The sequence below is a fragment of the Sciurus carolinensis genome, unplaced genomic scaffold, assembly GCF_902686445.1.
Source record: "Sciurus carolinensis unplaced genomic scaffold, mSciCar1.2, whole genome shotgun sequence".
Taxonomy (NCBI): Eukaryota; Metazoa; Chordata; class Mammalia; order Rodentia; family Sciuridae; genus Sciurus; species Sciurus carolinensis.
The window spans coordinates 474325-502006 of record NW_025920147.1 but is presented as its reverse complement, the minus strand read 5'-3'; the positions used below and the strand labels follow the sequence as shown (position 1 = coordinate 502006).

Genomic DNA, 27682 nt, shown 5'->3' with positions numbered 1-27682 from the left:
GTCTATTATGATCTGATAGAAAACAAGGCAGTATCTATTTTTTTGCATTTCCTAAGGGCTGTTTTGTGGCATAACATGTGGTCTATTTTTGAGAAGGTTCCATGTCTTGCTGAGAAGAAAGTGAATCCGCTCATTGATGGATGGATTATTCTATATATGTCTATTAAGTCTAGGTTATTGATTGTGTTCTTGAGTTCTATGATTTCTTTGGTTGGTTTTTGATTGGAAGGTCTATCTAGTGGTGACAGCAGTGCATTAAAGTCACCCAGAATTATTGTGTTGTGGTCTGTTTGATTCCTAAAATTGAGAAGGATTTGTTTGATGTACAGGGATGCACCATTGTTTGGGGCATAAATATTTACTATCATTAAGTCTTCCTGGTTTATGGTTCCCTTAAACAGTATGAAATGTCCTTCTTTATCCCCTCTGACTAACTTTGGCTTGAAGTCCACTTTATCTGATATAAGAATGGAAACCCCCACTATTTTACTGAGTTCATGTGCATGGTAGGTTTTTTTTCATCCTTTCACCTTCAGTCTGTGGGTGTCTTTTTCTATGAGATGAGTCTCTTGCAGGCAGCATATTGTTGGGTCTTTCTTTTTAATCCCTTCTGCCAGTCTATGTCTTTTGATTGATGAGTTTAGGCCATTAACGTTCAGGGTTATTATTGAGATATGATTTGTTTTCCCAGTCATTTGGGCTTATTTTTGGTTTTTAGGTCGGCTTGGTTTCTCCTTTGAGTGGTTTTTCTCTAAGGTAGTTCCTCCCTTTGCTGACCTATATTGTTGTTTTTCCTTTCCTCCTCATGGAATATTTTGTTGAGAACATTCTGTAGTGCAGGCTTTCTATTTGTAAATTCTCTTAACTTTTTTTTATCATGGAAGGATTTTATTTCATCTTCAAATCTGAAGGTTAGTTTTGCTGGGTATAGAATTCTTGTTTGGCAACCATGTTCTTTCAGGGCTTGAAATACGTTGTTCCAGGCCCTTCTAGCTTTTAGAGTCTGCTGGTATCCGTACTGATTTCCCCCTATATGTAATCTGATGCTTTTCTCTCATGGCCTTCAAAATCCTATCTTTATTTTGAATGTTAGGCATTTTCAGTATAATATGCCTTGGTGTGAATCTGTTGCGATTTTGTGTATTCGATGTTCTGTAAGCGTCTTGTATTTGATTTTCCATGTCATTCTTCAGGTTTGGGAAATTTTCTGATATCATTTCATTGAATAGGTTTTTTATTCCTTTGATTTGTATCTATGTGCCTTCCTCAATCCCAGTAATTCTTAAATTTGGTCTTTTCATAATGTCCCATAGTTCTTGGAGATTCTGTTCATGATTTTTTATCATCTTCTCTTGTTTGGGCAACTTTATTTTTAAGATTAAATATTTTGTCTTCATTGTCTGAGGTTCTGTCTTCCAAGTGGTCTAGTCTTTTGGTGATGCTTTCTATTGAGTTTTTTATTTGGTTTATTGTTTCCTTCATTTCAAGAATTTCCGTTTTTTGTTTTTGTTTTTTAAGAATCTCTATCTCTTTGTTGAAATGATCTTTTTCTTCCTGCAGTTGCTTTTTCAACTGCTTATTGGTATTATCATTCATTGCCTGCATTTGCTCTCTTATCTCATCCTGTTCTTCCTGAGTCATCTTAATCATGTATAATCTGAAGTCCTTTTCTGACTGTTCTTCTACCATACTGTAATTGGATTCTATTAATATAGAATCTAGATTTGTTTGGATCATTTGCTTCACTTTTTCATGTTGTTCATTTATCTTCCCCTGTAGCAGTGCAGATCTGTGGTATTGCAGATTTCCCCCTATAGGCTTATAGTGGCCCTATAGGTTTCCAATACCTTTTCTTTAAGGGGGGATCAATATTATCAGGGCCCAATTCAGACACCAAATAGCCCCTATGAGGACAATAACAAAATTGTCATAATAAACACAATGAGTTCAAATATTATCTTCAGTATAACAAAGAGATTTTCAGTAAGGTCTGCAGTTTCTAATGGAGGACAAAGAGGATGCAGAGGAATGTAGGACGTAGCTATTAATGGGATAAGAAAAGAATATACAGAAGTTCTAGATAATAGAAAGGGTGAGAGTTTAATCAAAAGAAATTGGATGTTAGCATGCACAAAGGGAGAAAGAGACTCTGAGGGAACAGATAAAAAATAGGAAAAGAGAGCAAGAAAAATAAAGAAATAAAAACAAAATTGTTCAATAAGGAGAAGAAAGAAAATCTACACTATAACAGTCATATAGTATTCAAACCTCCCAGTCTTCAGTAGCCTGATGCATGAGAGGTACCTGACAATGAGCTTCAAGCCTCCAGCAGACGTCTCAGGATGGGATTTGCCCCACCTAAAGATCAGAGCTACAGCTTCCAGGATTATCGAATATGGCTGCTCTGGCTTCCAAATGTGTTGGAAAATGGGGAGCTGCAGCTCAGGATGTGGGCGTGGTCAGCTGGACGTCCTGGAGTTGGGGTGCGGTTGGTCATGCAGGGGTCCTGGTGGTCGGGTGTGTTTCTTGTGGTTGTGGGATCCTGGAGTCTGGGTGCAATCAGTTAGTCTGTAGTTCTGATGATAGGATGCAGTCAGTTGGTCTGTGGTCCCTGGTGGCAGGGAGCAGTCAGTCGATGTGAGGATCCTGGAGGCAGGGAGTGATCTGTCCGACTGAGGGATCCTGGAGACGGGGCTCAGTCAGTCCGGCCAGGGGTCCTACGTGGCCTGGCTTTTGTCTCAAAATGGCAGCAGCCACGTGTAACCAAACCTGCACGTACTGTGACAGAGAACTTCCAGAAAACAGCAGGCAGCTGGCACTCCACTGGCAGTCTGCATTCAGTCTACTGGCAGCTGTCAGACAATTGAGAGGTGAACCTTGGGTGGTGGGTGATGGGTAAGTGAAAGGTAGGGGATGGATAGGCAAGAGGCAGGAAATGGCAGATGATAGGCACCTGACAGTGAGCAATCTGCGCTCAAAAAAGGTGTCGATATGCTGGCATACTGCAGATGATCACAGTAGACAAATGGGTTAAACAGCAGGGTTTGATAAGCAGCAAAAACTGCCTCACCAAGAAACAGATATCCTCTGCTTGAAACTGGAGTTATGGAGCGACAAGGAATGCAGCCTCCCTCTCGTCTGCCATCTTGGATCTCTCAGGTCCACCTCTTAATATGGTCATTGGGAATTAAGTTACAACATGAATTTTAGAGGGACACAAGTATTCTCACCACAGCAGTAAAAAAAAATTAAAGAGAGCCAATGCTGGTAATAATTTATTAAATAAAATATATGCACCCATACTTCAATATAATTTAAGAAAGTAAGCATTTGGTGCTTTGTAATCTTCCCTAGGTGACTGCTGGTCCTAAATGATAGAGTAAGTTTCTTTTGCCTAAAAGGTACTGAGAGATTAAAGACAGATGACACACTGAAGTATCATTTATGTTTTTGGTGTGGTTTTGAACCCATGGAAAATTCTGGGAAGACAATGAGCAGAAATGATAAGGAGGGAATACAATAGTTCTTTCGAAGACATTCAGAACTTTGACTCACATGAGTCTCCATACACAAATGAGCAGAAAAATCATTTGATACTGATATTTAGATGAAACTTAAAATCAATGGTAAGATACATTTCCACAGTCCTCCCTGTCAGTTCAATTAGTGGGTATTAGAGATTTTGGAAACCTGACCTTCTCGTTGTGAGTATCAGGGAAAACAGTGAGATCCATATTATGGAAGCTTGCCATGTTTATATCATAACTATAAACATTATGTATAGCACATGCATCAGATTCTCCAGGATGAAGTGGAATATAAAAATGCAGCTTAATTAAATACTAAGGCATAATTGAGCAACGATTTTTGTTTCAAATACGTACAATCAACTTTAGGAAAATACCTCTCTGATAGCACTTGTAGATTTGTATTTGTTTTTAAATGATGTTTACCAGTGAGTTTTTTGTTTGTTTTTACAACCTTACCTATTTTAGTTGAAGTACCAATAAGAACAACACTACTTTTTGAGGAAATGTGATATACTGGAGTGATTGCCTGTAGAAATACAGAAAATGTCCCAAGTATTTAAGTCGAAAGATGTGCCATCTGGGGCATAAGCTCTCCATGGACCATTCCGGATACTCATCCATTTGAGCAGATGTTCTCTTAATTTTATGTGGTCCTATGATTCATGCTCCAGTAGAAAGCAAAGGTGTGTTCAAAATTTTATGCACATAATATGAGTCATTTTTATGCATCATGCATATGAACATTTAAGTCTCAGGAAAAAAGTAGGAAATTATTTGATTGATCTTGCCTTAATATACTCTTGTTAGTTCAGATAGATTTTTCTCAAGTTAAAAACTGTGATTGACTTTTTAAACTCGTACCTCTTTATTAACACATATTTTTGCTGTGTTTTTTTTTTTTTTGCTTTTCTTCTTTTTGCCTTCTCTTTGAATGAGAATCTGGCTATAGTGTCCCACTGGCCATAAATCCTCTTGCTGGCCTGTTTCAACATCCAGGTCACTCCCTTCTCCAATATTTCAGACCCTTCCTCAACATTCTCTGGGTCTGCAGAGCACTTGCCATGTAGGAGTGGAAGACAAAGTGTGTTTCTCTTTATTTTGGAGGTAAACTAAGAATAATCTTCCAGTAAATCACTCACTCTCAACCTCTTCATTGTCAACTGTTAGCATCTCCTTTTCAAAAACTGAATTAATAGCCCATAACCTGGCAGGTACACTATCTTCAGGTTGAGCTCACAGAGGATTTTTTAAATTCAATTTAAGTATGATAAAACAATACTTTTGAGATGTGAACCAATGGGTTTCCTCCTACCTTCTATTTCTCATTGCCTCCCTTAGATGTTCTTTCTTTTTCCCATTTTTTTGGTTCCATTCAACAAGCAGAGAGCCTCTGTGGAGGGGTGTAACAGGACTTAAAACTTACATTCTCAAATCCATAGAACATTAACAAGATTATGCTATGTGCTTCCAAGGAAACCTTAAGTGAGAAGGAGTGTCATTCAAGAGCATCATTTACTTATATCTCCCTCAAGAAACAGAATGACTTACTTCCTCTCTGTCCCTAGTCTGGAAAATATCTCTGAAAATGAAATGGAAATGGAGACAGAGCGTTGCCAACTATTGTTGGCCTGTGACAAGATACATGATTCTATAGAGCATGCTGGGGATTTTCCAGAGACTGTAGGCTGACTTCCTGTCTCTGGAATAAAGTACAAGAAAACTGTTAAGACAACAGGGAAGGAATTTCTCCTTGCTACATTTAGGTAGATGATGCCAGTCAGCCTCACTGAGATCTTTGTACCTCCAATGAGAAGTAGAAGAGAATAAATCATGAGGGGCCATGATGGTATGAGTTGAAGGCCATGGTCTTGATCCATTTATGCTGCTATAACAAAATTATACAGATTAGGAAATTTATAATGAACAGATATTTATTTCTTACATTTCTGGAAGTTGGAAAGTCTAAGTCCCTGCTTCCAAAATGGTGCCTTGTTGCTGTTTCCACATATGATGAAAATGGAAGAACCAAAGAGGGTGAATACTATATGAAGCCACTTGTAAAAAGCCTTAATCTCAAACACAAAGGCTCTGCCCACATGACTTAATCACCTTCTAAAGGTCTCTCCGACAGTCCTATTACAATGGTGGTTATGTTTCAAGATATGAATTTTGTGAGACACAGACCGTAACAGCTGTGGCAGGAAAACCAAAACAGAAAGACAAGCTGAGGATCAAATGTTCCATTCCCCATCCAATACAAATAACACCCCTATTTGGATGGCACATGTTTCTAAAAATCATGGAGACCTTAGGGAGACATTAAACTTCGTTAAACAAAAAAATTACAATGTTGTTTTTATGAATTTTTCAGTAGTAAATGAGATATATTCTCACTCATGTTTGACACTTCACTACAATATTATAACGGTGACTTAATTTCATTAGTAAAAGTGATAAATGCTTATAACAATGATAATAATAAAAGAAACAATAAGTCATACCAAATATCATCACTTGAAGGTGACCTATTACTTTAATTTGGATCTGGAATGTCTCCCAAAGGCCTATGTATTACGTTCCTGATTCTTGGCTTGGTACTATTTGGAGGTAGTCAAACCTATAGGAAGTGGGGCAGAAGGAAGTTTGGTCATTTGGAGTATGCCCTTGAGGTGAACATCGAGACTCCCTTCCTGCCTGGATCTTTGCTTTCCACCTGCCATGTGGTGAATAGCCTTTTTCTGCCACTTGTTCCTGCCATGAACATATTATGTATCCTTCCATGAATGTATTATACCACCACAGGCCCAAAGTAGTAGGGTCAAGTGACCATGGTCTGATAATTTTAACTCTAAACCATAAGCCAAAATAAACCTTTCATCTCTTTTTATGTTTTATTATCTCAGATATTTTGTCATAATGATGGAAAGCTAACTAGCTCACCAAAATAACAAAGGGGGAATAATTTCATTAAAATGGAATCAACCATATGCTACATTGAAGTAAAAAGGATTGTACTTAATTTCACTTGAATTTAGTATTTAATATAGAAAAAAAACATTATAGCAAAACTAGAGTAATAAACTAAAGGAATAAACTAAAAGAATTAGGAGTACATCTCATAATTGCTTCTTTACCACAGAAGACACTAATTCACACAAGATTCCTTGAAAGTTAAAGGATAAAAAGATTAAGAGGTTGAAATCATTACATTTTTGTTTATTACAATGTTTTTGACTTTATAAAGTATGAATTGATTCCCTATAGAAAAGATGAGATTAATATTTTTGTACTTCCTCCCATTCTATTTTCCCCAAATCCCTTATTTAATTAAAGTCCCATCTCAATAACTGTAGGCTTGATCATGTTTCCTACTTGGGTCAATGAACCATGATTAGATATGATGCTTGCCTCTTCTGAGCAAAAGTATTTAATGTAAATGTATGCTTTGACTTGGTACCAATTGTTTTGACCTTCCACAATGAAAATAGCATGTTCTAAAGAGGGACTATTCTTTCAGTCTGGCTTAAGCAAAGAGAAAATGTGTGGATGAACCCAACAGAACCACAGCTGATTTCCTATCTAATATGAGTGAGCTAAGAATATTTATTATTGTAATCTACTAGGATATTGATTTTATTATAGCATCAAAAGCAGCAATAGTTTTAAACTTCATATGTTTATATTCTGTCCTATAAATATAATTTCTTTAATTGTTTAGACTTAGTTTTATATTGAAATGTATTTTTTTTAATATAAAATGGTTCTTTTTTTTTCTTTTTATTGTAAACAAATGGGAAATGTATTTATTGTTTAGCACCAATATTTTACTTTAGCTTTTCCATTTCCAAATGATTTATTTTGATTCTTCTCTTTATTAGCTAAATTTTATTATCAAGTGGGTTTTTCCAGAAAGTTACATAATTGGCTGCTATGTTTTGAGAAGTTTTTCAATTTTGTGAGTACACTCTTAGGACCTGTCTCTACTTGAATACCAGCTTGCCCAGGTATAGTATTCTTGGATTATAATTCCTTTATATTAAAGTTTTGACAAAAAAATTTAAAAAATAGAAAGTTAGGTAAATGATGCTATAAAAAAATTCAAAGATCAGGCCGAATTTTTTTCCTTACAAGTAATTTTTTCTTTTGTCTACCTTTCTGACACATTCTGTCCTTATTTTTTGAAGTTCAATAAAGAAGCCAGGATATATAGATCTATATAGATCATTATATATCAATTTTTTGATTCTTTTTTTTTTGTTTTTTATTTCATGGAATTTTTAAAATTATAGTTCTGAGTATCTGTTTCTGTTTTACTTATTGGATTCTCTGCTGAAAGAATACTAAATTACCCATATAGTGACTCATTTATTTCTTTTAATTTAAAAAACTGTGGTATAATAAGCATAGCAAAATTTACCATTTCATCCATTTTTAAGTGTGCAGGATTTCAGTCCATTCACATTATTTTGCAACCACATCCACTATCCATCTCCAGAACTTTTTTTCATCTTGTAAAACTGAAACTTTCTAACTTAAGCAGTTCCCCATTCATCCCTCCACCCACACCTGGGCAACCACCATCTGCTTTCTATGAATTTGACTCCTCTAAGTTACTTATGACATTATTACTGTCTTTTTTTGCTTAGCAAAATATTTTCAGGGTTCATCCATGTTATAATATGTGTCAGAATGTTCTTCCTCTTTAAGCCTGAGTAATACTATTCAACTGTGTGTGTATATTTTGTTTGTTCATTTTTTCAGTGGGCTTTTGGGTTACTACTACCTTTTGGCTATTATAAATAATACTGCTCTGCACATGGATACAAATATCTATTTCATTTCCCACTTCAATTCTTTGGAATATATAACAAGTTGAATTGCTGGATAATATGATGATTCTATCTTTAATTATTTTAGGAACTGCCATGTCATTTTCTAAGGTTGCAACACCAGTTTACATTGCCCCCAGCAGTATACAAATATTTCACTTTTTCCATACCCTTATTACCCTTGTTTTCTGTTGTCTTTTAAAGTAAAAGAAATCCTAATATACCAAGTGAATTATTCCTCGATCTAACTTACCATGTGAATTATTTTATGTGTTTTCTATGTATGCACATACCATCTCTTCTCTATTTGCTACTATCACTTTGAAAACATCTACATTCACTGTAATAAATTCTAGTAATTCTTTTTGTTCTTTGTTATTAATTACTTATTGATATGATCTTGTTTTGGTAATCAGTTAATTTCCTTAGCTATGCAGTGTGCATTTTCAACTCTGTAGTTTCATTAACATCTGTGCAGAATTGAGATATTCAGATATTTTAAAGAATGTTTTATCTCAAAGCATTTCCAAGGAGTATCTTTCTGTTTCTTAGGATGGATTTTCATTGAGTCTAGGTTCATTGTCTGTCTTTGCCTGCTAAATTCCTTTGCTTCTTTTCTTATTCTATGTCTGTTTGCATAGTTGCTATGCCCCTTCTCTTCTTGTTTATATTTTAATGCATGATGTGGGAAGCACTAACCAGTCTTCTCTCTAATTTAAGAGTCTATGAGTGTACGCTCCTTGCCACACTTCCTTCCTTTTCTAAATCTAATTTTCTTCCTCTCTCAGTTAAAGTGTAAGGTATGCATTTAGATTTCTTTCTTCTGTTTTTGTAGTCTGAAGGCACTGGGGAGAGAGGGAAAGATTATATGGGATTGGATGCAGTCTTTGTCAGAGCGTATGAATCCTGTTTTAACAGTCCTTAAATGCCCTAGAAGAGGTCTCACTTCTGCAGAAGCACATCCCACTCTTGCTGCTTTGGGCTGTTCAGTCAGCCCAAAGCCCAAGCAGCATTTTTAACCTCAGTCTTGCATTCTTCAAGGGGACACGACTTTCTTTCCTATAAGACTTTTTTCTACCCTTGGCTTTTCCTCAAGTGGCCCACACTTGCCCATAGGCTGCTTTTATTCAACCTGGGAAGTATTTCTAATAAATACAGAATTTTGACTTCTTTTTCTTCCTCCTCCTCTTCCCTCCTCCTCTTCTTCCTCTACCTCCTCTTCCTCCTCCCCCACCTCTCTTCTTCATCTTCTCCTCCTCCTCCTTCTTTGTCCTCCTCTCCTCCTCCTCCTTGCCCACCTCCCTTTCTGTAAGTTGGGATAGAAAGCAAGCCATAAAGCGATCTTGTGTTGTTTTTCTTTTACTGATTAGCATTTAGGTCATGAGGTTTAACCCCTTTTTATTTGCAGGTGGCTGTTTCTGGTTGTCTGTTTGTTACTAAGTTTTTATACAGAAAGAGATTTTGTAATCAGAATTTATTCTATCTTTACTGGAAGTTCAGTATCTTTCAAACTTCTTTCTCAGAGCCAGGGAAAGCCTCACCTGCCCTCTAAGGAGAAGCAAAATTTGTGTCTCTTTAGGGTGGAAGGGATGTTTATTAGAAATTGTGTCAGCTACATTGACTTTATATTTTCAATTACTGTGGATTTCAGGGACATTTGCACCTTCTCCACCAATAGATGACAAGAGGGGCCTATGTTTGGCATTACAAAACTGAACTCTCAAGCTTGCTGTGCATTTTGAGAGGGTCTTTTCTTCTCCCTGATATCTGGACTTCTATTGAGGAGGTATATTGGAGTGAAGTTGGGTCACTAGGAATTTGGCCTAAGAAGATGGAGCAGTTAGGGCAATCATTTAGCTGGTTGATGTGTAAGATAGCTGTTCCCAAAGTGCTGGGTGTTTTTGTTAGATTTTCTGTTGGTGTGACTGAAAGACCTGAGGAGAACAATTTTCCTGAGGAGGAAAAGTTTATTTTGGGCTCATGGTTTCAGAAGTCTCAGTCCATAGATGACTGACTGTCTCCACTGCTTTAGACCAAAGGTGAGGCAGTACATTATGGGGGGAAAGTCCAGTGGAGGAAAACTGCACAGCTCATGGCAAGGTTAGGAAGCAGAAAGGGAGGAGGGGTCCTCAGGAAGAACAAGCCTTCCAGCACATGCCCTAACGACCTACCTCCTCCAAGGATGCCTCGCCTGCCTACAGTTACCACCCAGTTAGTTCATCTTAGTGAATTAATCCAATGATCAGTTTACCCCTCTCATAATCTAATCATTTTATCTGAAAATTCTTGAATTGTCTCACATATGAGCTTTTGAGGGACATCTCATAAATAAATCATAACACAGAAGGAGATAGGCTGCAGAAAGGAAGGTGGGGGGCTCCAGTTTGTGAAGGGGTGGGCTGAGTTAGATTCTCTGCTGGCCTGTCTTCTGTTTTCCTGCCATCCTGCCTTCTCCTCCTCTCACATCTGCCTTGCTGTTTTTATCTCACTGTTTCTCTGCATTTTAAGAACTGCCCCAATCCATGGTCAACTCTGTCAGAAATTTTGACAAGGTAAAAGACAATGCAGAAATTGATCCCTTTTGAATATCATTGCATCATATCATTGATATGTCAGTATATATCCACTTCTGTCAATTATTTTAATCACTTGACAGGCCCTATTTTATTCTCTTACATGATTGATGATGATCTGTTCTGGATGACTTGTAGACAACAAATAAGGAAGCACTTTGTACTTGTATTTTTGTTCCAGCAGAAGAGTTTGTCCGTGTGCACCTAAAATGTCACAAATGCCAAAGGGCACCAAAATTTTCACATTAATACAGGAAATAATCTTTAAAATCTTTTCCGGTATGGGGAAAATATCATGTCATACCTGGGTGGTTGACCCAATAATGGTGTTTTGCTCTATCATATCTGCATTACAGACATCTTTTGGCACCATAAATAACAAAAATTTGCATACATTGTAAAAGGTCCTGAGTCTTAAAAATTCACAGATGACTATGAGGAACAGAAACCCCATGGTTTGCCCTGCTGACTCTAGCTGGATCTGGGCAGATTTATGCCCATGGTATCTGGCTAACCAGGGTCACCCATCAGAGTTCCCTTCATCACATCATTGACTGCAGCTTGAGGCTCTCCCAGTATGACCTGAGTGACTGCACCAGTGATATTGAGTTTGTCTCCCCCTCAAACATTGATCCTTCCAAGAACTCAGGTTTCAGTGTCATTCTTGGCTCTCTCTAATGGGGAATGAGGGGCCCGTTATTGGTGCTTATGGCCAGGAAGAAGAAGGGCCTTGGGGCATTTATCCAGTCACCTCCCTAGGAGCTGGTTGAGAATTGTCTCAGGCAGATCTAGTGGTGTCATCAGGTTTTCTTGAACTATTCTGAGTTTATGGTTCCTGAAAAACAATCCCAAACTTTCTTAGTGCCATTAGTAAATGGTAGCTTATCCAACCCTGGTAATATTTCTGAGGAAATATATTTTATTTGAGGAGATAGAGGTAGTATGAGGACAGGCCAGAAGCCTGGAGAAATTCTTTCTATGATTTTAATAATAATTATTTTTGTAATAAAATAATCCAATGAGTAAGGCTGTATGAGGATTAAGTTTCAGTAATGGACACATGGTGTGTGTTCAGTAATAAAAATAACAAGAATTCTTGGAAACTCACTATAATGGATACATGTGTCTGCTACACACGTTTTTGGTTATTTTAACCACTTAGTGAGTTAACCAACATCAAGTATGTGGGGGAGATTTCCTACTCTACTATGTAGGCTTTATTCCATAATTCATAGGAAAGAAATATTGTATGTGATAACATGTTATTATATAAGATTTAATTATATACTCATGTTGAATAAAATATCAATAAATGAAAACAAGGTACATTTACTCATCATTTAAAATATAACTGATTTATGGAGCTCTGTTTATACGTCAGGTGTTACACAAAGCACTCTACGAATATGATCTTCATTAATTCTGCATCAGCTCTTCCAGGTAGGTGCCACTGTTATTTCTGCTTTATAGAGGAGTTAATCAGCTATGTGTGGGGGAGAGATGGGTGTGAGCATGTCCAAATATGTACAGTGGTACCTTAAGGCTCTTCATTATGTTCATGGAGCTTCTAAGTGGAAAATCAAAATTTGACCCCAGGTGTGCCCGAGTCAATGCCAGGGTTCTGCTTCTCTCAGCACATGCTTCTTTTTCTAGCTATTGATTTACTGGACTATGCTTCAGACTTCCACTCATAGACTCTTCAACACTTTAAGGAGCTTTGATGTTGACTGTGACCCTAAGTGTTTGTTTTCTTTATCTACTTTCTCCTCTGAGCTGCTCTGCAAGGTAACTATTACTATCACACTTTAGAGCTAGGGAAACAGAGGCTCAGGGAGATTCAGTCACACAGCTCTGAAGTGGCTGATTCCAACATCCTTCATGCTCTTTCCCCTTTGGCTCACGCATTCCCACCCAACTACCACCCACCCACCAATGTGGAACCTCTCTCATGTGCAGGCAGAAGCACAGTCAGCAGGGTGAGACGACACCACCAACTCGAACCTCCTGGTCATGCATGTTCTGAAGTTTAATTGAACAGGAAGAGGACCAACCAGTGAGTCAGTGGTGTGGCTCTCCAGGGAAGCCTGCTTTTGACCCTCTGCTCCAGCCCAGCCCTACTAAGATCATTAGGCCTGACAGCCTCACAGATGGAGATGTGGGCAGCCTGCCAGTGGCCTGATTGATGATATTTGTTACAGTCCTAACACTGGGTGTTATTGTTTTAGCACTTCATCTGTTTCCCTTTAGATGACTGGTGGTGGTGATTTTCATCTTTGTCTTTTGATTAACCTCAAATAGAGGAAGCTAGCAAGCACCAAACATGTTTGGAAGGATTTCAACCCCAATTAAGTACGTACTGTAGCATGATTTGATTTGTGGGAGATGAAAAATAAGGAATTCAGAATAAATCACATCTAACATAAAACCAGGGACTAAATTTAGTGCTTAATAATATGGAATGTATGGTTTCCCAACCTTTAGTTTCAAGCTGCTTGTTTTGGCTGATTCTCCAGATATTCATCAATATCCCCAAATTTTTTCACATTGAACAGTAAAAGTGGGAATCACCATTCAAGCCTCATTCTCCTTATATGCTAAAAGAGTTGTAAGGAGGTCTGCTGTCTATTCTCTTGTAAAAATTTAATGCTTAGTGCATATTAATTGTATGAATTAATTGGTTTCATCGTGATTTTCCACATATGCATTTAATGTGATTTGATTATATCCACCCTCTCTACTCCCCTCTTACCCGTTCTTCCTTCCTCTGGTCCCTTGCCCTTCCCTAAATATTCTTCTTCTAGTTTCATATCTTTTTTGCTCTTTTTTTAATTTCAGATTTCACATGTGAAGTAAAACATGTGAATTTGACCTAGTTTACTTAGCACAATGGTCTTCGGTTCCATTAGTAATTCTGTTTTTTTTGAGGGACCTGCATACTGTTTTCTACAGAGGCTGTACTAATTTGCATTCCCACCAGCAATGTACAGGGGTTCCTCTTTCCCTTATCCTTACCAGAATTTATTATTATTTTTTTATAATAGTCAATCTGACCGGGCTGAGATGTAATCTCAATGTTGTTTTGATTTGCATTTCCCTGATTGCTGAAGAGGTTGAGCATTTTTTCTATATTTACTGGCCATTTGTACTACTTTTTTTTGTATTTATCATGGATTTTAATTTATTTGAATCTATGCACCTTCCATCCATATTAAAATATCAATTCAAGTAAATACTTTATTATAAAACTATTTTACAGTTTAATTTTTGAGAAATGTATTCACATTCACAATTTCTTAGAAGTTCTCTTTATGAGTGCATTCCACAAGAAATATACAAACATCATTATTTGTTTCCTAGGGGAGAAAAAACCAATAATCCTATTAATCCTAACTATGTCATTATTTTGCTTACTCCTTAAGCATTTACATGTTCAAATATGTTTATTGAATAGTGATTATTCATTCCCACAGTGGCATATTTCAGCATAATCTTAAAAGACAGGACTAGATAATAGTCACATGTAGATTACAGAAACAGATACTTATTCTGTTACATACAAGCTTACTTATAAAGTAATAACATAAAATGGGTATTGGGTAACAGTGATAAAAAATGTAAACAAAAATAATTAAATTGTTAATCCCTTCCCTGAAAAACAAAGCTAAAAGCACTTCTTATTTTATTAAAACAAAACATGATCTATTGTATCAGAAAAGCAAGACACTGAGTTTACAAAACTCTGTTTCTGAATACAGATAAAGAAAATCTGGAACAGCTGATTCAGGCTTTATTGAACTAAAATGTGTAAATAATCTGATAATACTCAATTTATTAAATTTAATGTACATAGGCTGACACCATCCCATACAAAAATCCTCTGAAGATTCAACATAGCGTTTATTTATCTGAGCTTATGATGTACTGAACACTAACCAAGTAACAACAACAAATTTCATATTGTAAGAAAAACGGGTAAATTTTAAAAAGTTTACTATTAAGATTTGAATTCATTCCTACAAAAACAAAAAACTACAGCCAATACCCACTTGGGAGTAGAGAAAAATATTACATCCCAAGGAAAAATATTTTACACTAAATCTAAATAAAAATAAAATGCATATAAAGTTATACCAGTTTAATAGATTTGCTAAGTATAGAATTCATAGAACATCTATCTGGTATCTTTGTTTGGACTCAGATATTTGCAAAGTTCCCTCAGAGAGATTTGGGAAGGTAAGATAAACAAAATTTCCTCCATACCACACAAAAATGGCACTTGGATTTAGAAGTTTAACTTGTAATTCTGAGGTGAAAAGAGGAGGAAAATATCTTAATAATTCATAACTCCAAAATGTGTTCCAGGAATATATCAAAACTGCTCTACTGTTAGATGTGCTACTATTGAGTCAGTGCTCTGAAAGCATTAACATTAAATATAATTGCAAATTTAATTTCAAAGTCTTACAAGTTTCAATGAAAAATACCTAGCTATTTTTAAAAATGTGGTGTGTGTATGAAACAAAGATAATATTTACAAATCTGTTTTTGCCTCTGCTCCCAATAAAATGAATTTCACTTTGGATATGGTCTAAAACTGTTATGAGTAATAGTGAAACAAAAGCACAGATTCAGATATGCAACAAACCCTATAAGATGCACTAATTTACACACAGTATTTTGAAAACACATGATTAAATGGTTTTTCACTGCTTACCCAAATTCTGAGAAACACTACATTTAGAAACAGACATTTATACTATTGCTTAACTAAATGGGAACACATAAATGCACAAATTTTAAAAGGAAAACACTCTAAAAAATTATTTAGAGGAAAAATAGTTTCAACCATCCACCTCTTTGAAGCCTCTGTTTAAGAAAAAGGTATTACATGTATACCTTCATATTATGTAATACCTTCTCACAATGTACCAAATATAGATTCCAATTTTGCCATAAAAGAACTTACAATAAAAGAATTTAAAAGAAAAATATTTTGTTTCTTGCAAATAATTTCTCTCTTCTGACCCTGGTAAGAATAATCAGTGCCTTTAATTTCAAGGTATTTGTTGTTGTTGTTCATTTCCATTGTATTTTTCACAAAGTATAATATTTTGTATTACATACATAAATGAAAATTAAAGGGAAAACCTGTTTTTGGAATGCAACAATTCTACATCATTTCACTAAGAAGTACCTTTTAATATGCTGGTCTGAACTTTTAATATAAAACCTAAATGGTATTTATTTCTGAAGTAGAATTTTCTGCAGTTTTAATAACTTCATACATAGCAATACTAAGAATATCAACCTGTGCTTTCTAGATTTTGAGGGTTCCAATTATGCAATTGGTTAGTATGGCTCATTTTCAAGGTTAGTTGGACAGATTTCATGATACATTGGCTACAGAAAGCTAAATAAACTCTTACTTTCTGAAAAATGGTTTCCATTTTGCGTGAGCCAAATAGATGTTTAGGCCATGTACCACCACATTCCCTGCTTAACATTCCTGTTTCTTTTTCCTTCATAGCTTTCTAATGAACAAATTAGTATTCCTGAGTAAGATTATAAAAAAGTTAACCTTTCTACCAAAAGTATAAAGACTAGTAAAATGTTGATCACAATACGAAGTTTTTACACAGCATTTCAGGTGCAGAGATAATGACTGCTGCTCTTCATTATGATTTGCTCACCCCTTAAAAAGACTGCAGCAAAAGATTCAATTGTCTAAAATACTTCAAAGTACAGTAATTGAATGCTTTAGACCATAAACATATCCCTCATCTATTGCGTTGCTAGGGAACACATGAGCAAAATCTATCATTCATTTGCACTTCTACTTCCGCAATCTCTTGGCAACCAGTGGGAAAATGGTAGAAAACTTTTTCCAGTTGAGAAAGTACATTTCCATTTAAATGTTCCTGTGACATGCTTTTCCACCCATTGTCTTGCTCCATACTTTCAACTTTCAATGAAGTCTGACTGATGTTTTTTTGAATACATTTTTCTGTGTCAAGCACACATCTTGGATAAGCTTTTCCCTACTGAAGCCTCTATTTTTCCATTTGCTGTGGAACTTAACACATGAAAGTTACTGTACTCCAGTAACTCTGTGTCTGACAATTGCCCTTTGGACAAAAACTTTTCTGCCAAAGTTCTGTCATTTGATTTTGTAGTGGTTGGCTGAGATGAACCTTCATAAACAAACAGTAACGAACTTGCATAAAAGCTAAGCTGCTTCTGGCTTTCAAACCACTGGAGAATTTTCTCAATCTTCTGAATACTGGCAGCAATAGCATCTTTTCTTAGGCAGAACCCATTATGAAAAAACTTGGAGACTCCATCTTTTATAGTTTCTTTTGTTAAACTTCTTCCATAGTGCTGATTTTGTGTCTCATAGCTATCAGAATGAACATGATAAACCCTCTTGCCAAGCACCAAGAACCCAATCTCTTCCATTAATGGGTACTTGCTGACCTGTTGCTGAATCTTCTCAGATGAGGCAAAAGGATCATAACATTTTCACCTGATCTTTACATCCATTATACAGGGCTTATTAAATTTATGGGTCACATCTTCCAGTTTTAGGTATAAATCATTTGGTGCAGTGGGAGGTGACCAGATGCCATAATATTTTGGCAAATATTTTCGTAGCTCTAGAAGAACACCATCACTACAATCAGCAGCATAAACCATTTATAAAATTTCAGCTCTCTCGTGCCCTTTGGAGGTGGCTGTAACTGTTTCAAAACTGTGCCATCTGGGTATTGTAGTATACCCACTTTGACCTTTCCTTACATGTGCCCGGCACCTGATGCGACAGAGGCACGCAGCCTTGAAGAAAAGCAGCCTGCCACCCGCTGGCTGCGGGGTGCCTTCGGGGGTGGCATGGCTCGCCCGTGGGATCCGCATCTCTGGGGGGCCGGGCGACTCAAGCCCAAGCAGGGATGGCGGCTCTGTTGCCATAATGGAGAGCACAAGCGGTAGCGGCGGCGAGAGCAGGAAAAAATAGGGAGGAGGGAGCGGGCGCCTGAGAACCCGGGGGTCGCGCAGGCTCTGCCGCGAGGAGGCCTGGGGGTTCCCGCAGATGGTGCACGCTGAGGCCCGGGAAGGCGACCCAAGATACCACGGAGGCGCGGGCGCTCCCCTGCCCAACTCTCAGCGGACCACAGCTCCTGGCTCCCACTCCTCCACCGCCGGCCGTGGCCACCTGTCCCACTGGTCCCGCCGCTACCCAGGAGACAGAACCCAGCGGAGCAGCGGTGGCAGAGGAGCCCCGCGATCCCTGGGGCCCTGAGGGCGACGGCGGCCCCACCTCCCGCCTCATTTGTACTTCTATTGAGAAGTGTCTTTTCAAATCATTTGCCCTTATATTGACTAGATTACTGATCTTTTTTTTTTTTTTTTTTAGTGTTGACTTTTTTGAATTCTTTTTTCTGGAGATTAATCAGATGAATAGCTGGCAAAGATATTCTCCCATTCTGTATGCTGTTCCTCACCCTGGTGATTGTTTCCTTTGCTGTGAACCTTTTTTAATTTGATGTAATTCCATTTGTCAATTCTTGCTATTAGTTCCTGAGCAATTGGAGACCTGTTCAGGAAACCATTGCCTATACCAATATCATAAAGTGTTCCCCCTATGTTTCTAAGTTTCAGATCTTGCATTAAGGTCTTTGATCCATTTTGAACTGTCTGTTCTTTGATGAAAGTGTGTTGCCTCCTTGCAAAATTAAGTGCATGCTGTAGCATGGTTTGATTTGCAGGAGATATAAAATAAGGAACTCTGAAGGAAGCACATCTAACACGAAAGCAGGGTCTAAATTTAGGTGCAAAATAAGTCCCCATTGCAGCACATCCTCTTCTGGGAAATGCACACAGATCTGGCTAGGGAAACTGAGACACACTGGAGAGGTACTAGGCAGCCTGTTATGGTGCCAACATGTTTCTTTATGTTCTTTTCCTCACCCTAAGCTCTTTATGTAGAATTCATCAAGAGGACATAGCAAACTTAGCATTTAATGAGGAGTTGGTTTTTCTCTCCATGCTATTCCACTGAACAACCTAGCAATTTTGGAGAGGCCATGACACAGCAAGGATTCTTTTAGATCTCTATTGAACTAATACATGATACACTCCTAAATTAATTTGATTTTTAAATAGTGTCAATTTCTTATTTATTAGTATAGATTGAAATTCTGCTCTTCAATGTTTATTTTCTGGGTAGTCCCTAACATGCCTATTCATTATTAATTTCCTCTCATATATTCTTTTATCATTTAGCCTCTTTTCAATAAGGTTTTTACTCCTCTGTGTCTTCTTACTGAGTATGAGACATGGTTTTCTGTAAATTCCTTCTGATCATTATTCTAAATCATCTTCATATTTTGGTTCATCATGTAGATCTTCAGTGTTAGGGTCACTCTGGCATTTTTATAAATCTGGTGATATCTTATCCCTCTCATTTCTCATTTTCAAAGAGGGAGAGATACAATGTTTTTCTAAGACAAAGTGTGTGTTTTGTCTTTCATTTAATTCTTCAAATGAGCAGCAGAGCTTCCAGATCCATTCCCAAACTCTAGGCTGAAAAATCACAAGTGCACCTGTTAAACTGACAAATACCACTCCCACCTCTTAGCACTTTGGCCTAATGGAAATCGTAGAAGGCCATAATCCCTAGAATGTGCTGCTCCCTGGGAAGCACCCTGCCTATTATGATTTACTCTGGGGAAATGCACCTTCTACTCAGTTTCTGGGATTTCACATCATTGATGGAAACAGAAAAAGGATATAGGACAGAAGGAAGAGAGGGTAAAGGATGGCACCAGGCTTCACTGTGCATCACCCACAGGAAGACGTAGGTGCAGGGTCTTCTTACCTACCTACCACCTGTTCATTGGAGGGGGGTGACAGGGGTGGTGTCTGACTCTATGTCCAGTGGTTATAGCACAAAGGATCATGGATTGTGTTTTAAATCCCATTTTCCCAGTCTTGCAATTAGTGAAAATTGATCCTGAAAATAAGTTATTTGTTTTGGTGGTGGCATAAGTTTTCATTTTTGTGTGTTTCTATTTAGGTATTTTGTTAGATTATCAAGAGACTGAATAAGGCACTCTAAACCAGATTCCATTTTAAATACAACTTTTACCAGTCTTCATTTCTTAAAATTACAAAGCTCTTTATTTCAAAATGTGGTTTGTTGATATTCTTCTAGATAATGGTCCACGTACATGACAGGAAGAAAGGCCTATTCAGCTGAGACTAGTTCTCTAAGGCAGAGAGACGTCTAATGAGGAAGAGGTTTTGTGTAACAAAGTTCCTCATTCTCTGGAGAGTCTGCATTGACAGAAAGACTACATTGATGAAACCATCTGATCTTTTAAACCATTCGCCTTATGTGGAGAGATCTTGTAAATTATAATGATCAAATAGCAGAGCTTGGAAACACCTGAATGAAAAAGTCATGCATCCCTGAGAGCAGATTGTGTTTTCCCTGCTCAGGGGTCAGTTACTATGGGATCCAACCAATTCCCCTGTCTCTCCAGAGGATTGGTGCTGCAACTCATTTCAAGCCTGTGCCTTCAACCCACTATGACTTCATTACCAGGGGACACTTCCCACATGTGGGGGGGAGGAGGAGTATCTTCCTCTAGTCACAGGTATGTTGACAGAACTGGATCTTTGCTGCAAGGGATCAGTGTGTGGAAAATGTTTGGCACTGGAACAGGGTTTGGGCTCCAACATTTGAGCTGCTGAAGCCCAGCAGAGTCCTGCAGCCAAAACTGTGGAGTCCTAGCAGCTTGCTCTACAAAACCTGAATTTAACAGAGTGTCAGTCTAGACTCGGTTTGATGACTACTTCCCTGCGCACTGGTGATTCGTGGCAAGGCCTCAGGATGAGTTTACTAGGTTGGGATAAGAAGATGTTTGTGTGTTTGCTCCTGTTTCCCCTCTTAACAACTCGACACCCTCATTCTCCACAGTTTTAGTAAAACAGTAAGATTGAGAGGCAGGTCAAATAAAACTTTTGAAACATCTTTAAAAATCTGTTTCACTGAGGCCACATACTGATTTTTAAATCCTTGAAGTAATTAGGTGTTGTGGGTGTACTAGTGAGAAGTTGGTGGTAGTCTTTGCACATGGCTACCCCATCATCTACACAACTCTCAGTAGAGAATTACATATGTGAGAAAACTAATTAGACCTTGTAGAGTTGGCATTGAGATTGTGCGACCAATAATTGAATCAAGGCTTTCATAGAAATCACTTGTAGGAGCAAGAAAATGTGAATGTTTGTTTCCGTATGTGTATATAAATCCTAAAGTACAGCCTGCTCTCAGTTGTTCTGTCTTGTTGTCAACTTGGTGAGCTATTTAAGCACTTTACATTTTACCAGATTTTTCTGTCTTATATTAATCTTACTTCCCTCCTTCACAATGAGAATGGGGAAGAGAATGGAAAACCTACAGTCTCATCAAATTCTTAAGCTAATTTCTGGTTACTACCATCTAGTCAAGAGCTAAGTCTTCAAATGATATTTAGCTTCTTACCATCTCCTTGGAATGGGGCCATAAGCTGAAAGGATGGGAAAAAAATCAGGCCAAAAATTCTGTCCCTGATTTGAGGCAACCAGGTTACTTCATGTTGGTTCAGGAATTTTCCCTTATGTCATTAGAGTTTCTCTGGTGAGGCTTAGACTCTTGGTTGGCTTCAAAATCTTGAAGCCATACTTGACAGACTATCACAGCCAAGGTTTTATGTGGTAAAAACCATCCTCAAAATCTCAACCACTTACCACAGTAAACACTTATTTCTCACTCCCAGTTGAATAAGTCTGCTGCAGCTCTGCGGGCTTGATAGGGCTCAGCTGGAATTGCCTCTGGGCTGTAGGTTGGGTTCATATCTGCTCCATGTACCTTCTCATTCTACCAACTAGGCTAAAGGGTTAGCTGTACTCTACAGCGTGCTGTCCCTGGGAAGGAGGGCAGACAGCCAGGAAGAGTGAGAGAGGCCTCTGCTCAAAACTGGCACACTGACACTTCCAGACACAGATTTTTGGTCAAAGCATTTAATTCACAGGGCCAAGTTCAAGGTCCATAGTGTGGTGATGGATATATATACTCTACCTACTCTGAGGTATAGGCAAGATTTATGAAAACGAGGACAGATGTATTTTCCTATTATAGGTTTAGATTAAAGAGTTAAAAACAATAGTCCTGCCCTATGATATCAACCGAAAAATGCACTAAAAAAAGATTTACCATAATTTATACCTCTTTTTATTAGATGTGCCTAGTTCTGGTAAGAGTAGAAGAGTGCTTATCTCAGTCATGTCCTAATTTAATTTAACTTTCCTAGAGAACTAGGAAAGAGTTTTTCCACTAACCCCCACACTCAATGTGATCTGATCATGTGCACATACTAGAGGAAATATTCATGCCATTGGAGAAGATTTATTGTTTTTTCTCTTCAGTGGGATATGTAGTGGAAATAGTTTGGGGTCTCTTTTCATACAGACATGAGTTTCAATCCAACTCAGGAACTAAATTATTTTAAATTAAAAGTAATGTTGGGTTATTTATTGAACATCCTGTCTCCATTTCTTCATCAGTGGCATGAGGGGCTCAAGATTTTCCTTACTGAATCACTCTGCAGATTAAATGAGGTGGCCTATATAAATTATCTACTACGACTCTCACAAAAATTAATTTTCCCTCTCCTAAATCTCATTTACCATCCAAGGTAAACTTCATATGCAGATGCCTTTCCAAAACCACTTTTAATATCCTCCAGAATTCATCAAGCTCCTTCTCATCTGATCTCCTAAGTCTTCCAAGGGAAAGGTCCTTTACCTGCTCCTAGGTTCATGAATAGACTTCAGTAAGTTCATGACTTAACCTATTCCACTTTGGAATCAATGTGAAATGTGTATATAAATCATATGCATCTTTCTGGGGAGAGACTACATGGCCTTTATCTGAATTTCAAAGTGCTGTAGGTCTAAGAAACTGTTCTAAACTACTAATCAAGGATGAACTGGATATTTTGGCCTTTATCATATACCATCTTGTATGTTGGCTATTGCTTCATGCAATTAGCCCCTTTCCCCCATCTTAATTATGACTTTCTTGAGGGGAACAGACATATCTCCCATAATTATGAATGTTTTACAACTTGTTTCCTGGGTTTAATGCTTGGTGATAATTAAAGAAATAATGCTTATTATTCAGATAAGTGTTTAAAAAGTACTACCACCTTATTCACCAAGGATGAATCCAACAGGTTTAACATTTAACAATAATGATGAAAGTGTGCAGAGAAAAAAAATCATTAAAAGCAAAAATCAACCAAAAAGCTCTGGTGGCAGCAGAGTCTATCTGGGTCCTACTTGAATGGTGTCAACAGATTTTTGTACTTGATCTTATGGTAGTCTATTTGAAACATTGTATTAGATGTGATCTACATGTCTCCTTACTGATTGATATCCTTACCTCACTTACTAAAAGAAAGGTGGAATATTTTATTGTTTATGAGTATGGCCACAGGTTGGAGGTGCGAGGGCAAGGCTGTTGGAGAAGGGACATGTTGACAGTATGTTGGGATGTAGCACAGTCCTGTTAGAGAACTCCGAGCTCTCTTTGCAAGAAGAGCATCTCCTAATCCATAGAATGATATCTATTTGCAATATAAGAAAGGGATAAGAGAAGAAATAAAGATAAATGAACTTGTTGGTGCTTTTTCTTCCTTGTCAACAAATAGAGGGTTGATATCATTAACCAAAATGATAACCACCATCCAAAGATGATTTTTAGAAAATAAATTTCAGAACATTTAAGGACCTTTACCTTACTGAAAGTACTGGGTAGGCTTAGAGAAGAATGAATGGTCAGGAAAATTTGTGGATGATGTCAGCATGTTGACAAAAGTCAAGGAGCCCTCTGGTTCTATGGTTCCTTCTTATTGGTTATGACTTTCAAGATTCTTCAATTCCACAAGATTTGCAGAGTGATTTTAGGGGCCATGGTCATCAAAATCGTATAGTCATAGAATTCATAAGACACATTCTCTCCATAAAAATTTACAAGCATACATTTTCTTAAGTCCATTCTCTAACATTTTTGGAGGGCCAGATTCCATATGCCTAGCAACAATTCTATTTTTTGTGTGTTTTATCCTCCTTCTCAGCTTCCTTGCTAGACTTTAGGGAATTAGCAGGACTTACCACCAATTGGATTGCAGGGCTTTTTGGCCTGCAGTGAGGCTTGCTATCATCAGGTATATAAAAGTATTGCCCAGTGTAATCAGAAGTTAAAATCAAACCATCATAAACCTGCAGGACTTATGACCCCTTTGGAATTTTGCCCAAAACCCCGAATGGGAAATATATACGAACTGATTCCATGCAGTATGAAGGATGAGGCAGCAGCACAGCCCTTTTATAGATGGATACAATGATAGATTAGCACACATTTAATCCTGGGCTGGGGTTTAGAGGAGTCAGTCTTACCCAGGCTCTCCTCTTTGTTAATGTTAATAGTCCAGAGTGCTGGGTTTAGTGGTAAATGGCATTTTTCTTTTGTGACACAATCATTCTACATTTAAGCCAATTAGGAATTAATTCCTCAAAGGAAGTGCCAATAGGACACTAGTATGGCTGGAATTTTCTGCAGGATCTTAGGGTCAGAGAAATTAAAATAGATCATGGGTAGTTTAATCATTCTTTTGTGACAAAAATAAATAACTTATTTTTAAGTATCTTGATATCACTGATTTTAGGAAAGCCTGCTCATATGTAAATTTATAGAACAAATGGATTAGGAGCTATTGTTTACATTATGATATTTTTTTCCTGGGGTTTTCATGAAGAATAAGATTTCTGGTTATAATTAATATGTATCTGATTTACAAATATTCAATGAATTGACTCCTTAGGAACCACCTTAGTGTGAAAAACAAGCTGCTTTGAAAAATTGTTAGAGCAAAAAGATGCCATAATGGAAAATACTTAAGATGTAAACCCAAAGTTCTTGCTCAGTTTATGGGGGAGATAGGAATTATAGACTTTCTTGAGAAAAGCTCAATAAACACACCCAAGTGACTGAATCTGTCAATCTGATGTCTGGTATGTACACATGATGAGGTATTTTGATCATGGAAGTTACCTAGCCATACATTCTAAGTAGAAAATCCAGAGGGCACCAAAAATGCAAAGTTTAACTCTCTTTTAGATTTCATATCAGATTTCATATCCCACCAAATTTAAGCAAAAACCAAAACCAATTAAATTAAAAGTCCCTGAAGTAATATCAGAAATTCCTTTTAGATAAGGAATATGTCTGTAACAATGGAAAGTTCTTTGCATTTTGGTGACTCAAAGACACCCAACACACCCTTACCTTGAATTCTAGGTATTTCTGGAAATATTCTGACTTGTCAGATATTCTGACTTGTAAGAAGTTCTAAATATCAGCAGTTGTAGCTGAAGACTTCTACATCCTATTCCCATGTTAATGGAAAGTGAGAAGTAAATATAATTACATATATAGTGAGTCTGCCAGAAGAACTAGAAGCATGAACCTTTCTCCCCAAAGCATTGGGAAATTTCCAGGGATCTCTCTAATAGAGGAAGATTGGCTGCATGAAGTCTTGCAATGTCCCTGATTCTTTTTCCTCCTGAGCCTTTTCTTCCACCTCTGAGAAATGCTCTGGAAGTCATTAAGAGGAATGAAAGAAACCCTAGGATTTGGAGCTGTGCTGCAGTTACAGTGACAATGAAAGAGAACTTGGGGTGCTATGTTTGGAAGGCAGACCCAGAATTCAGCTCCTGGGGTCCAAGATCTCCATTTGCTTGGGCTAATTTGTCCTCTAAGATTTAGGTACAATTTGTTTGAACCACTTGAAATACACAATGTTATGTCTGGTGTCTTTTCTAACATATGAGGAGATTCTTGGTGGGGTGGATAGATGTGTGTATGTGTGGCGTGATGGTGGGGCTTTCCTTTTTGAATTCTTGAATTCTCTGGGATGTCATGGTCTTTTCTTCCTGTTCCTTTCTAGTACCATCTCATCCCCTTGGCATGAAGTACACTGTGTAGAGCTGTCCTACTAATTGGTGGGGACTAGGATTCACAATGTACAAACCTACAAAGAAAACTTGACATCCCTCTTGATGAAGATGTTTTGCTCCTGCATGTTTCTGTCTAACTCATCCACCATTCTTCCTCTCCTCTCCAGTTCATTTACTTCTCATTCTCTCCCCTCGAATTCTGACTTGTTTTATAGAGAGATCAGTTTATCTAATTTTGTGTATTAATTCAAGCCCATTTTAGTTTATCCTTAATTGTATTCCCAGACAATTCCACTAGGCCTAAACAAAGATGGTTGGTTCAAATAAATTCTAATTAACAAGGATTAAGTAACTATGTTAGATGAATTCTTATTTTCCAGCTTCAGTGCACACTTATCACTCAGCAGTATAAATATCTTTTTGAGCACCTACATAAGCCAAGATCTTGGAACCTTTTAAACTCTTATTCACTCCTTCTGTGGACACAGAAGACCAGAGGCCTTTTTTCATTGAGTCCTACCACCTTGTTGGTGGAATTCTAGAAGCTCTGGGATTTCTCCTCAGCTAATTCTACCCTTTGGGGCACAAGGGGTAGAACTGGACAGAATACATAGACCTTTTCAAGTTCTTTCCTAAAATCTCCTGGTGGTTCCAAGACACTCCCTCTCCCTATTCCCAATGACTTGCCACTTCTGAAACTGCTTCTAAAATTCTCATTCAAATTGGAACTGATACCTCTCTTGCAATAGACCACAAGCTATCTTGTGCTTGATTTGAGCACAAATAGCTTTAATACATCCCTAACACTTCCCTTTGCACAAAGGTTAAGCTTTAAAAGGCTGCGTGGAGGCCCATTTACCTAAGCAGTTCATGGCTAAGGGCATACATTTTAAAACCAGGTATGTAGTTTTCTTTTGTGCTGATATGTGTTCTATTGGGCACTTTTAAAAATTAGGCCTGTTCTGCCCATTTTGAAATAGTACTGTGGTTCACTTTTCCAATATACTCCTTTCTTCTGATTTAATTTTAGGATAGAAGACTTCTGATATTTTGGATAAGTATTCCATTTCAACAGCCACTTCTCTTTGTGTCTTCCTGATTACTGTGTTTTGCTTAGGCCTGGAGATTTTCAGGTTGCATGATGTGCTCTTGGTGCTACAAAATTGCTCCTTCTTATGAATGACTCATTCCATTACTCTGTGGACATCTGTCATCTTCTTGGCACTTTCCTTTTCATTTAGCCTTTGAATTTTGTTTCCTTTGATGCTACAGCCTTTTAAAATAGCAATTTCAAAGTTCTCAGTGGCTTTGTACTCACCAAAAAATTAAGCATTTATCAGAAATAACAGAAATAGAAGCATCACTGTGTGGACTAACAGACAAGATGATGTTCAAACCTAAAACATAATCAATGAGAGCAGCTGTGGGAGCAGGCAGAGCTCACATTTTGCTTTGGCACATTGCTCCATGATTTTGAAACTACATGTTGTGAAATATTATAATAGATTATCTCTGTATATCTTGCTACTAGGATTTCTTTCTAGGCTCACTAGAGGCTGGGCCATCGTACAGTGTTGACCCATGCTATACAATAAGCATTCCTAATTGAAGCTCTATTCTGAGATGAGCTCATTAGTCCCATGCTTCAGTTTCTTTCCAAGAGGCTCCTTCTCAGCACTGGCAATAATTC

At 37.5% G+C, this 27682-nt stretch overlaps 1 pseudogene; it reads right to left on the bottom strand.

The window, feature by feature from the left end:
• Nucleotides 1–16648: 16648 nt before the first annotated feature.
• On the bottom strand, nt 16649–17895 carry LOC124974397 (inositol polyphosphate multikinase-like; annotated as a pseudogene).
• Between the last annotated feature and the right edge of the window lie 9787 nt (nt 17896–27682).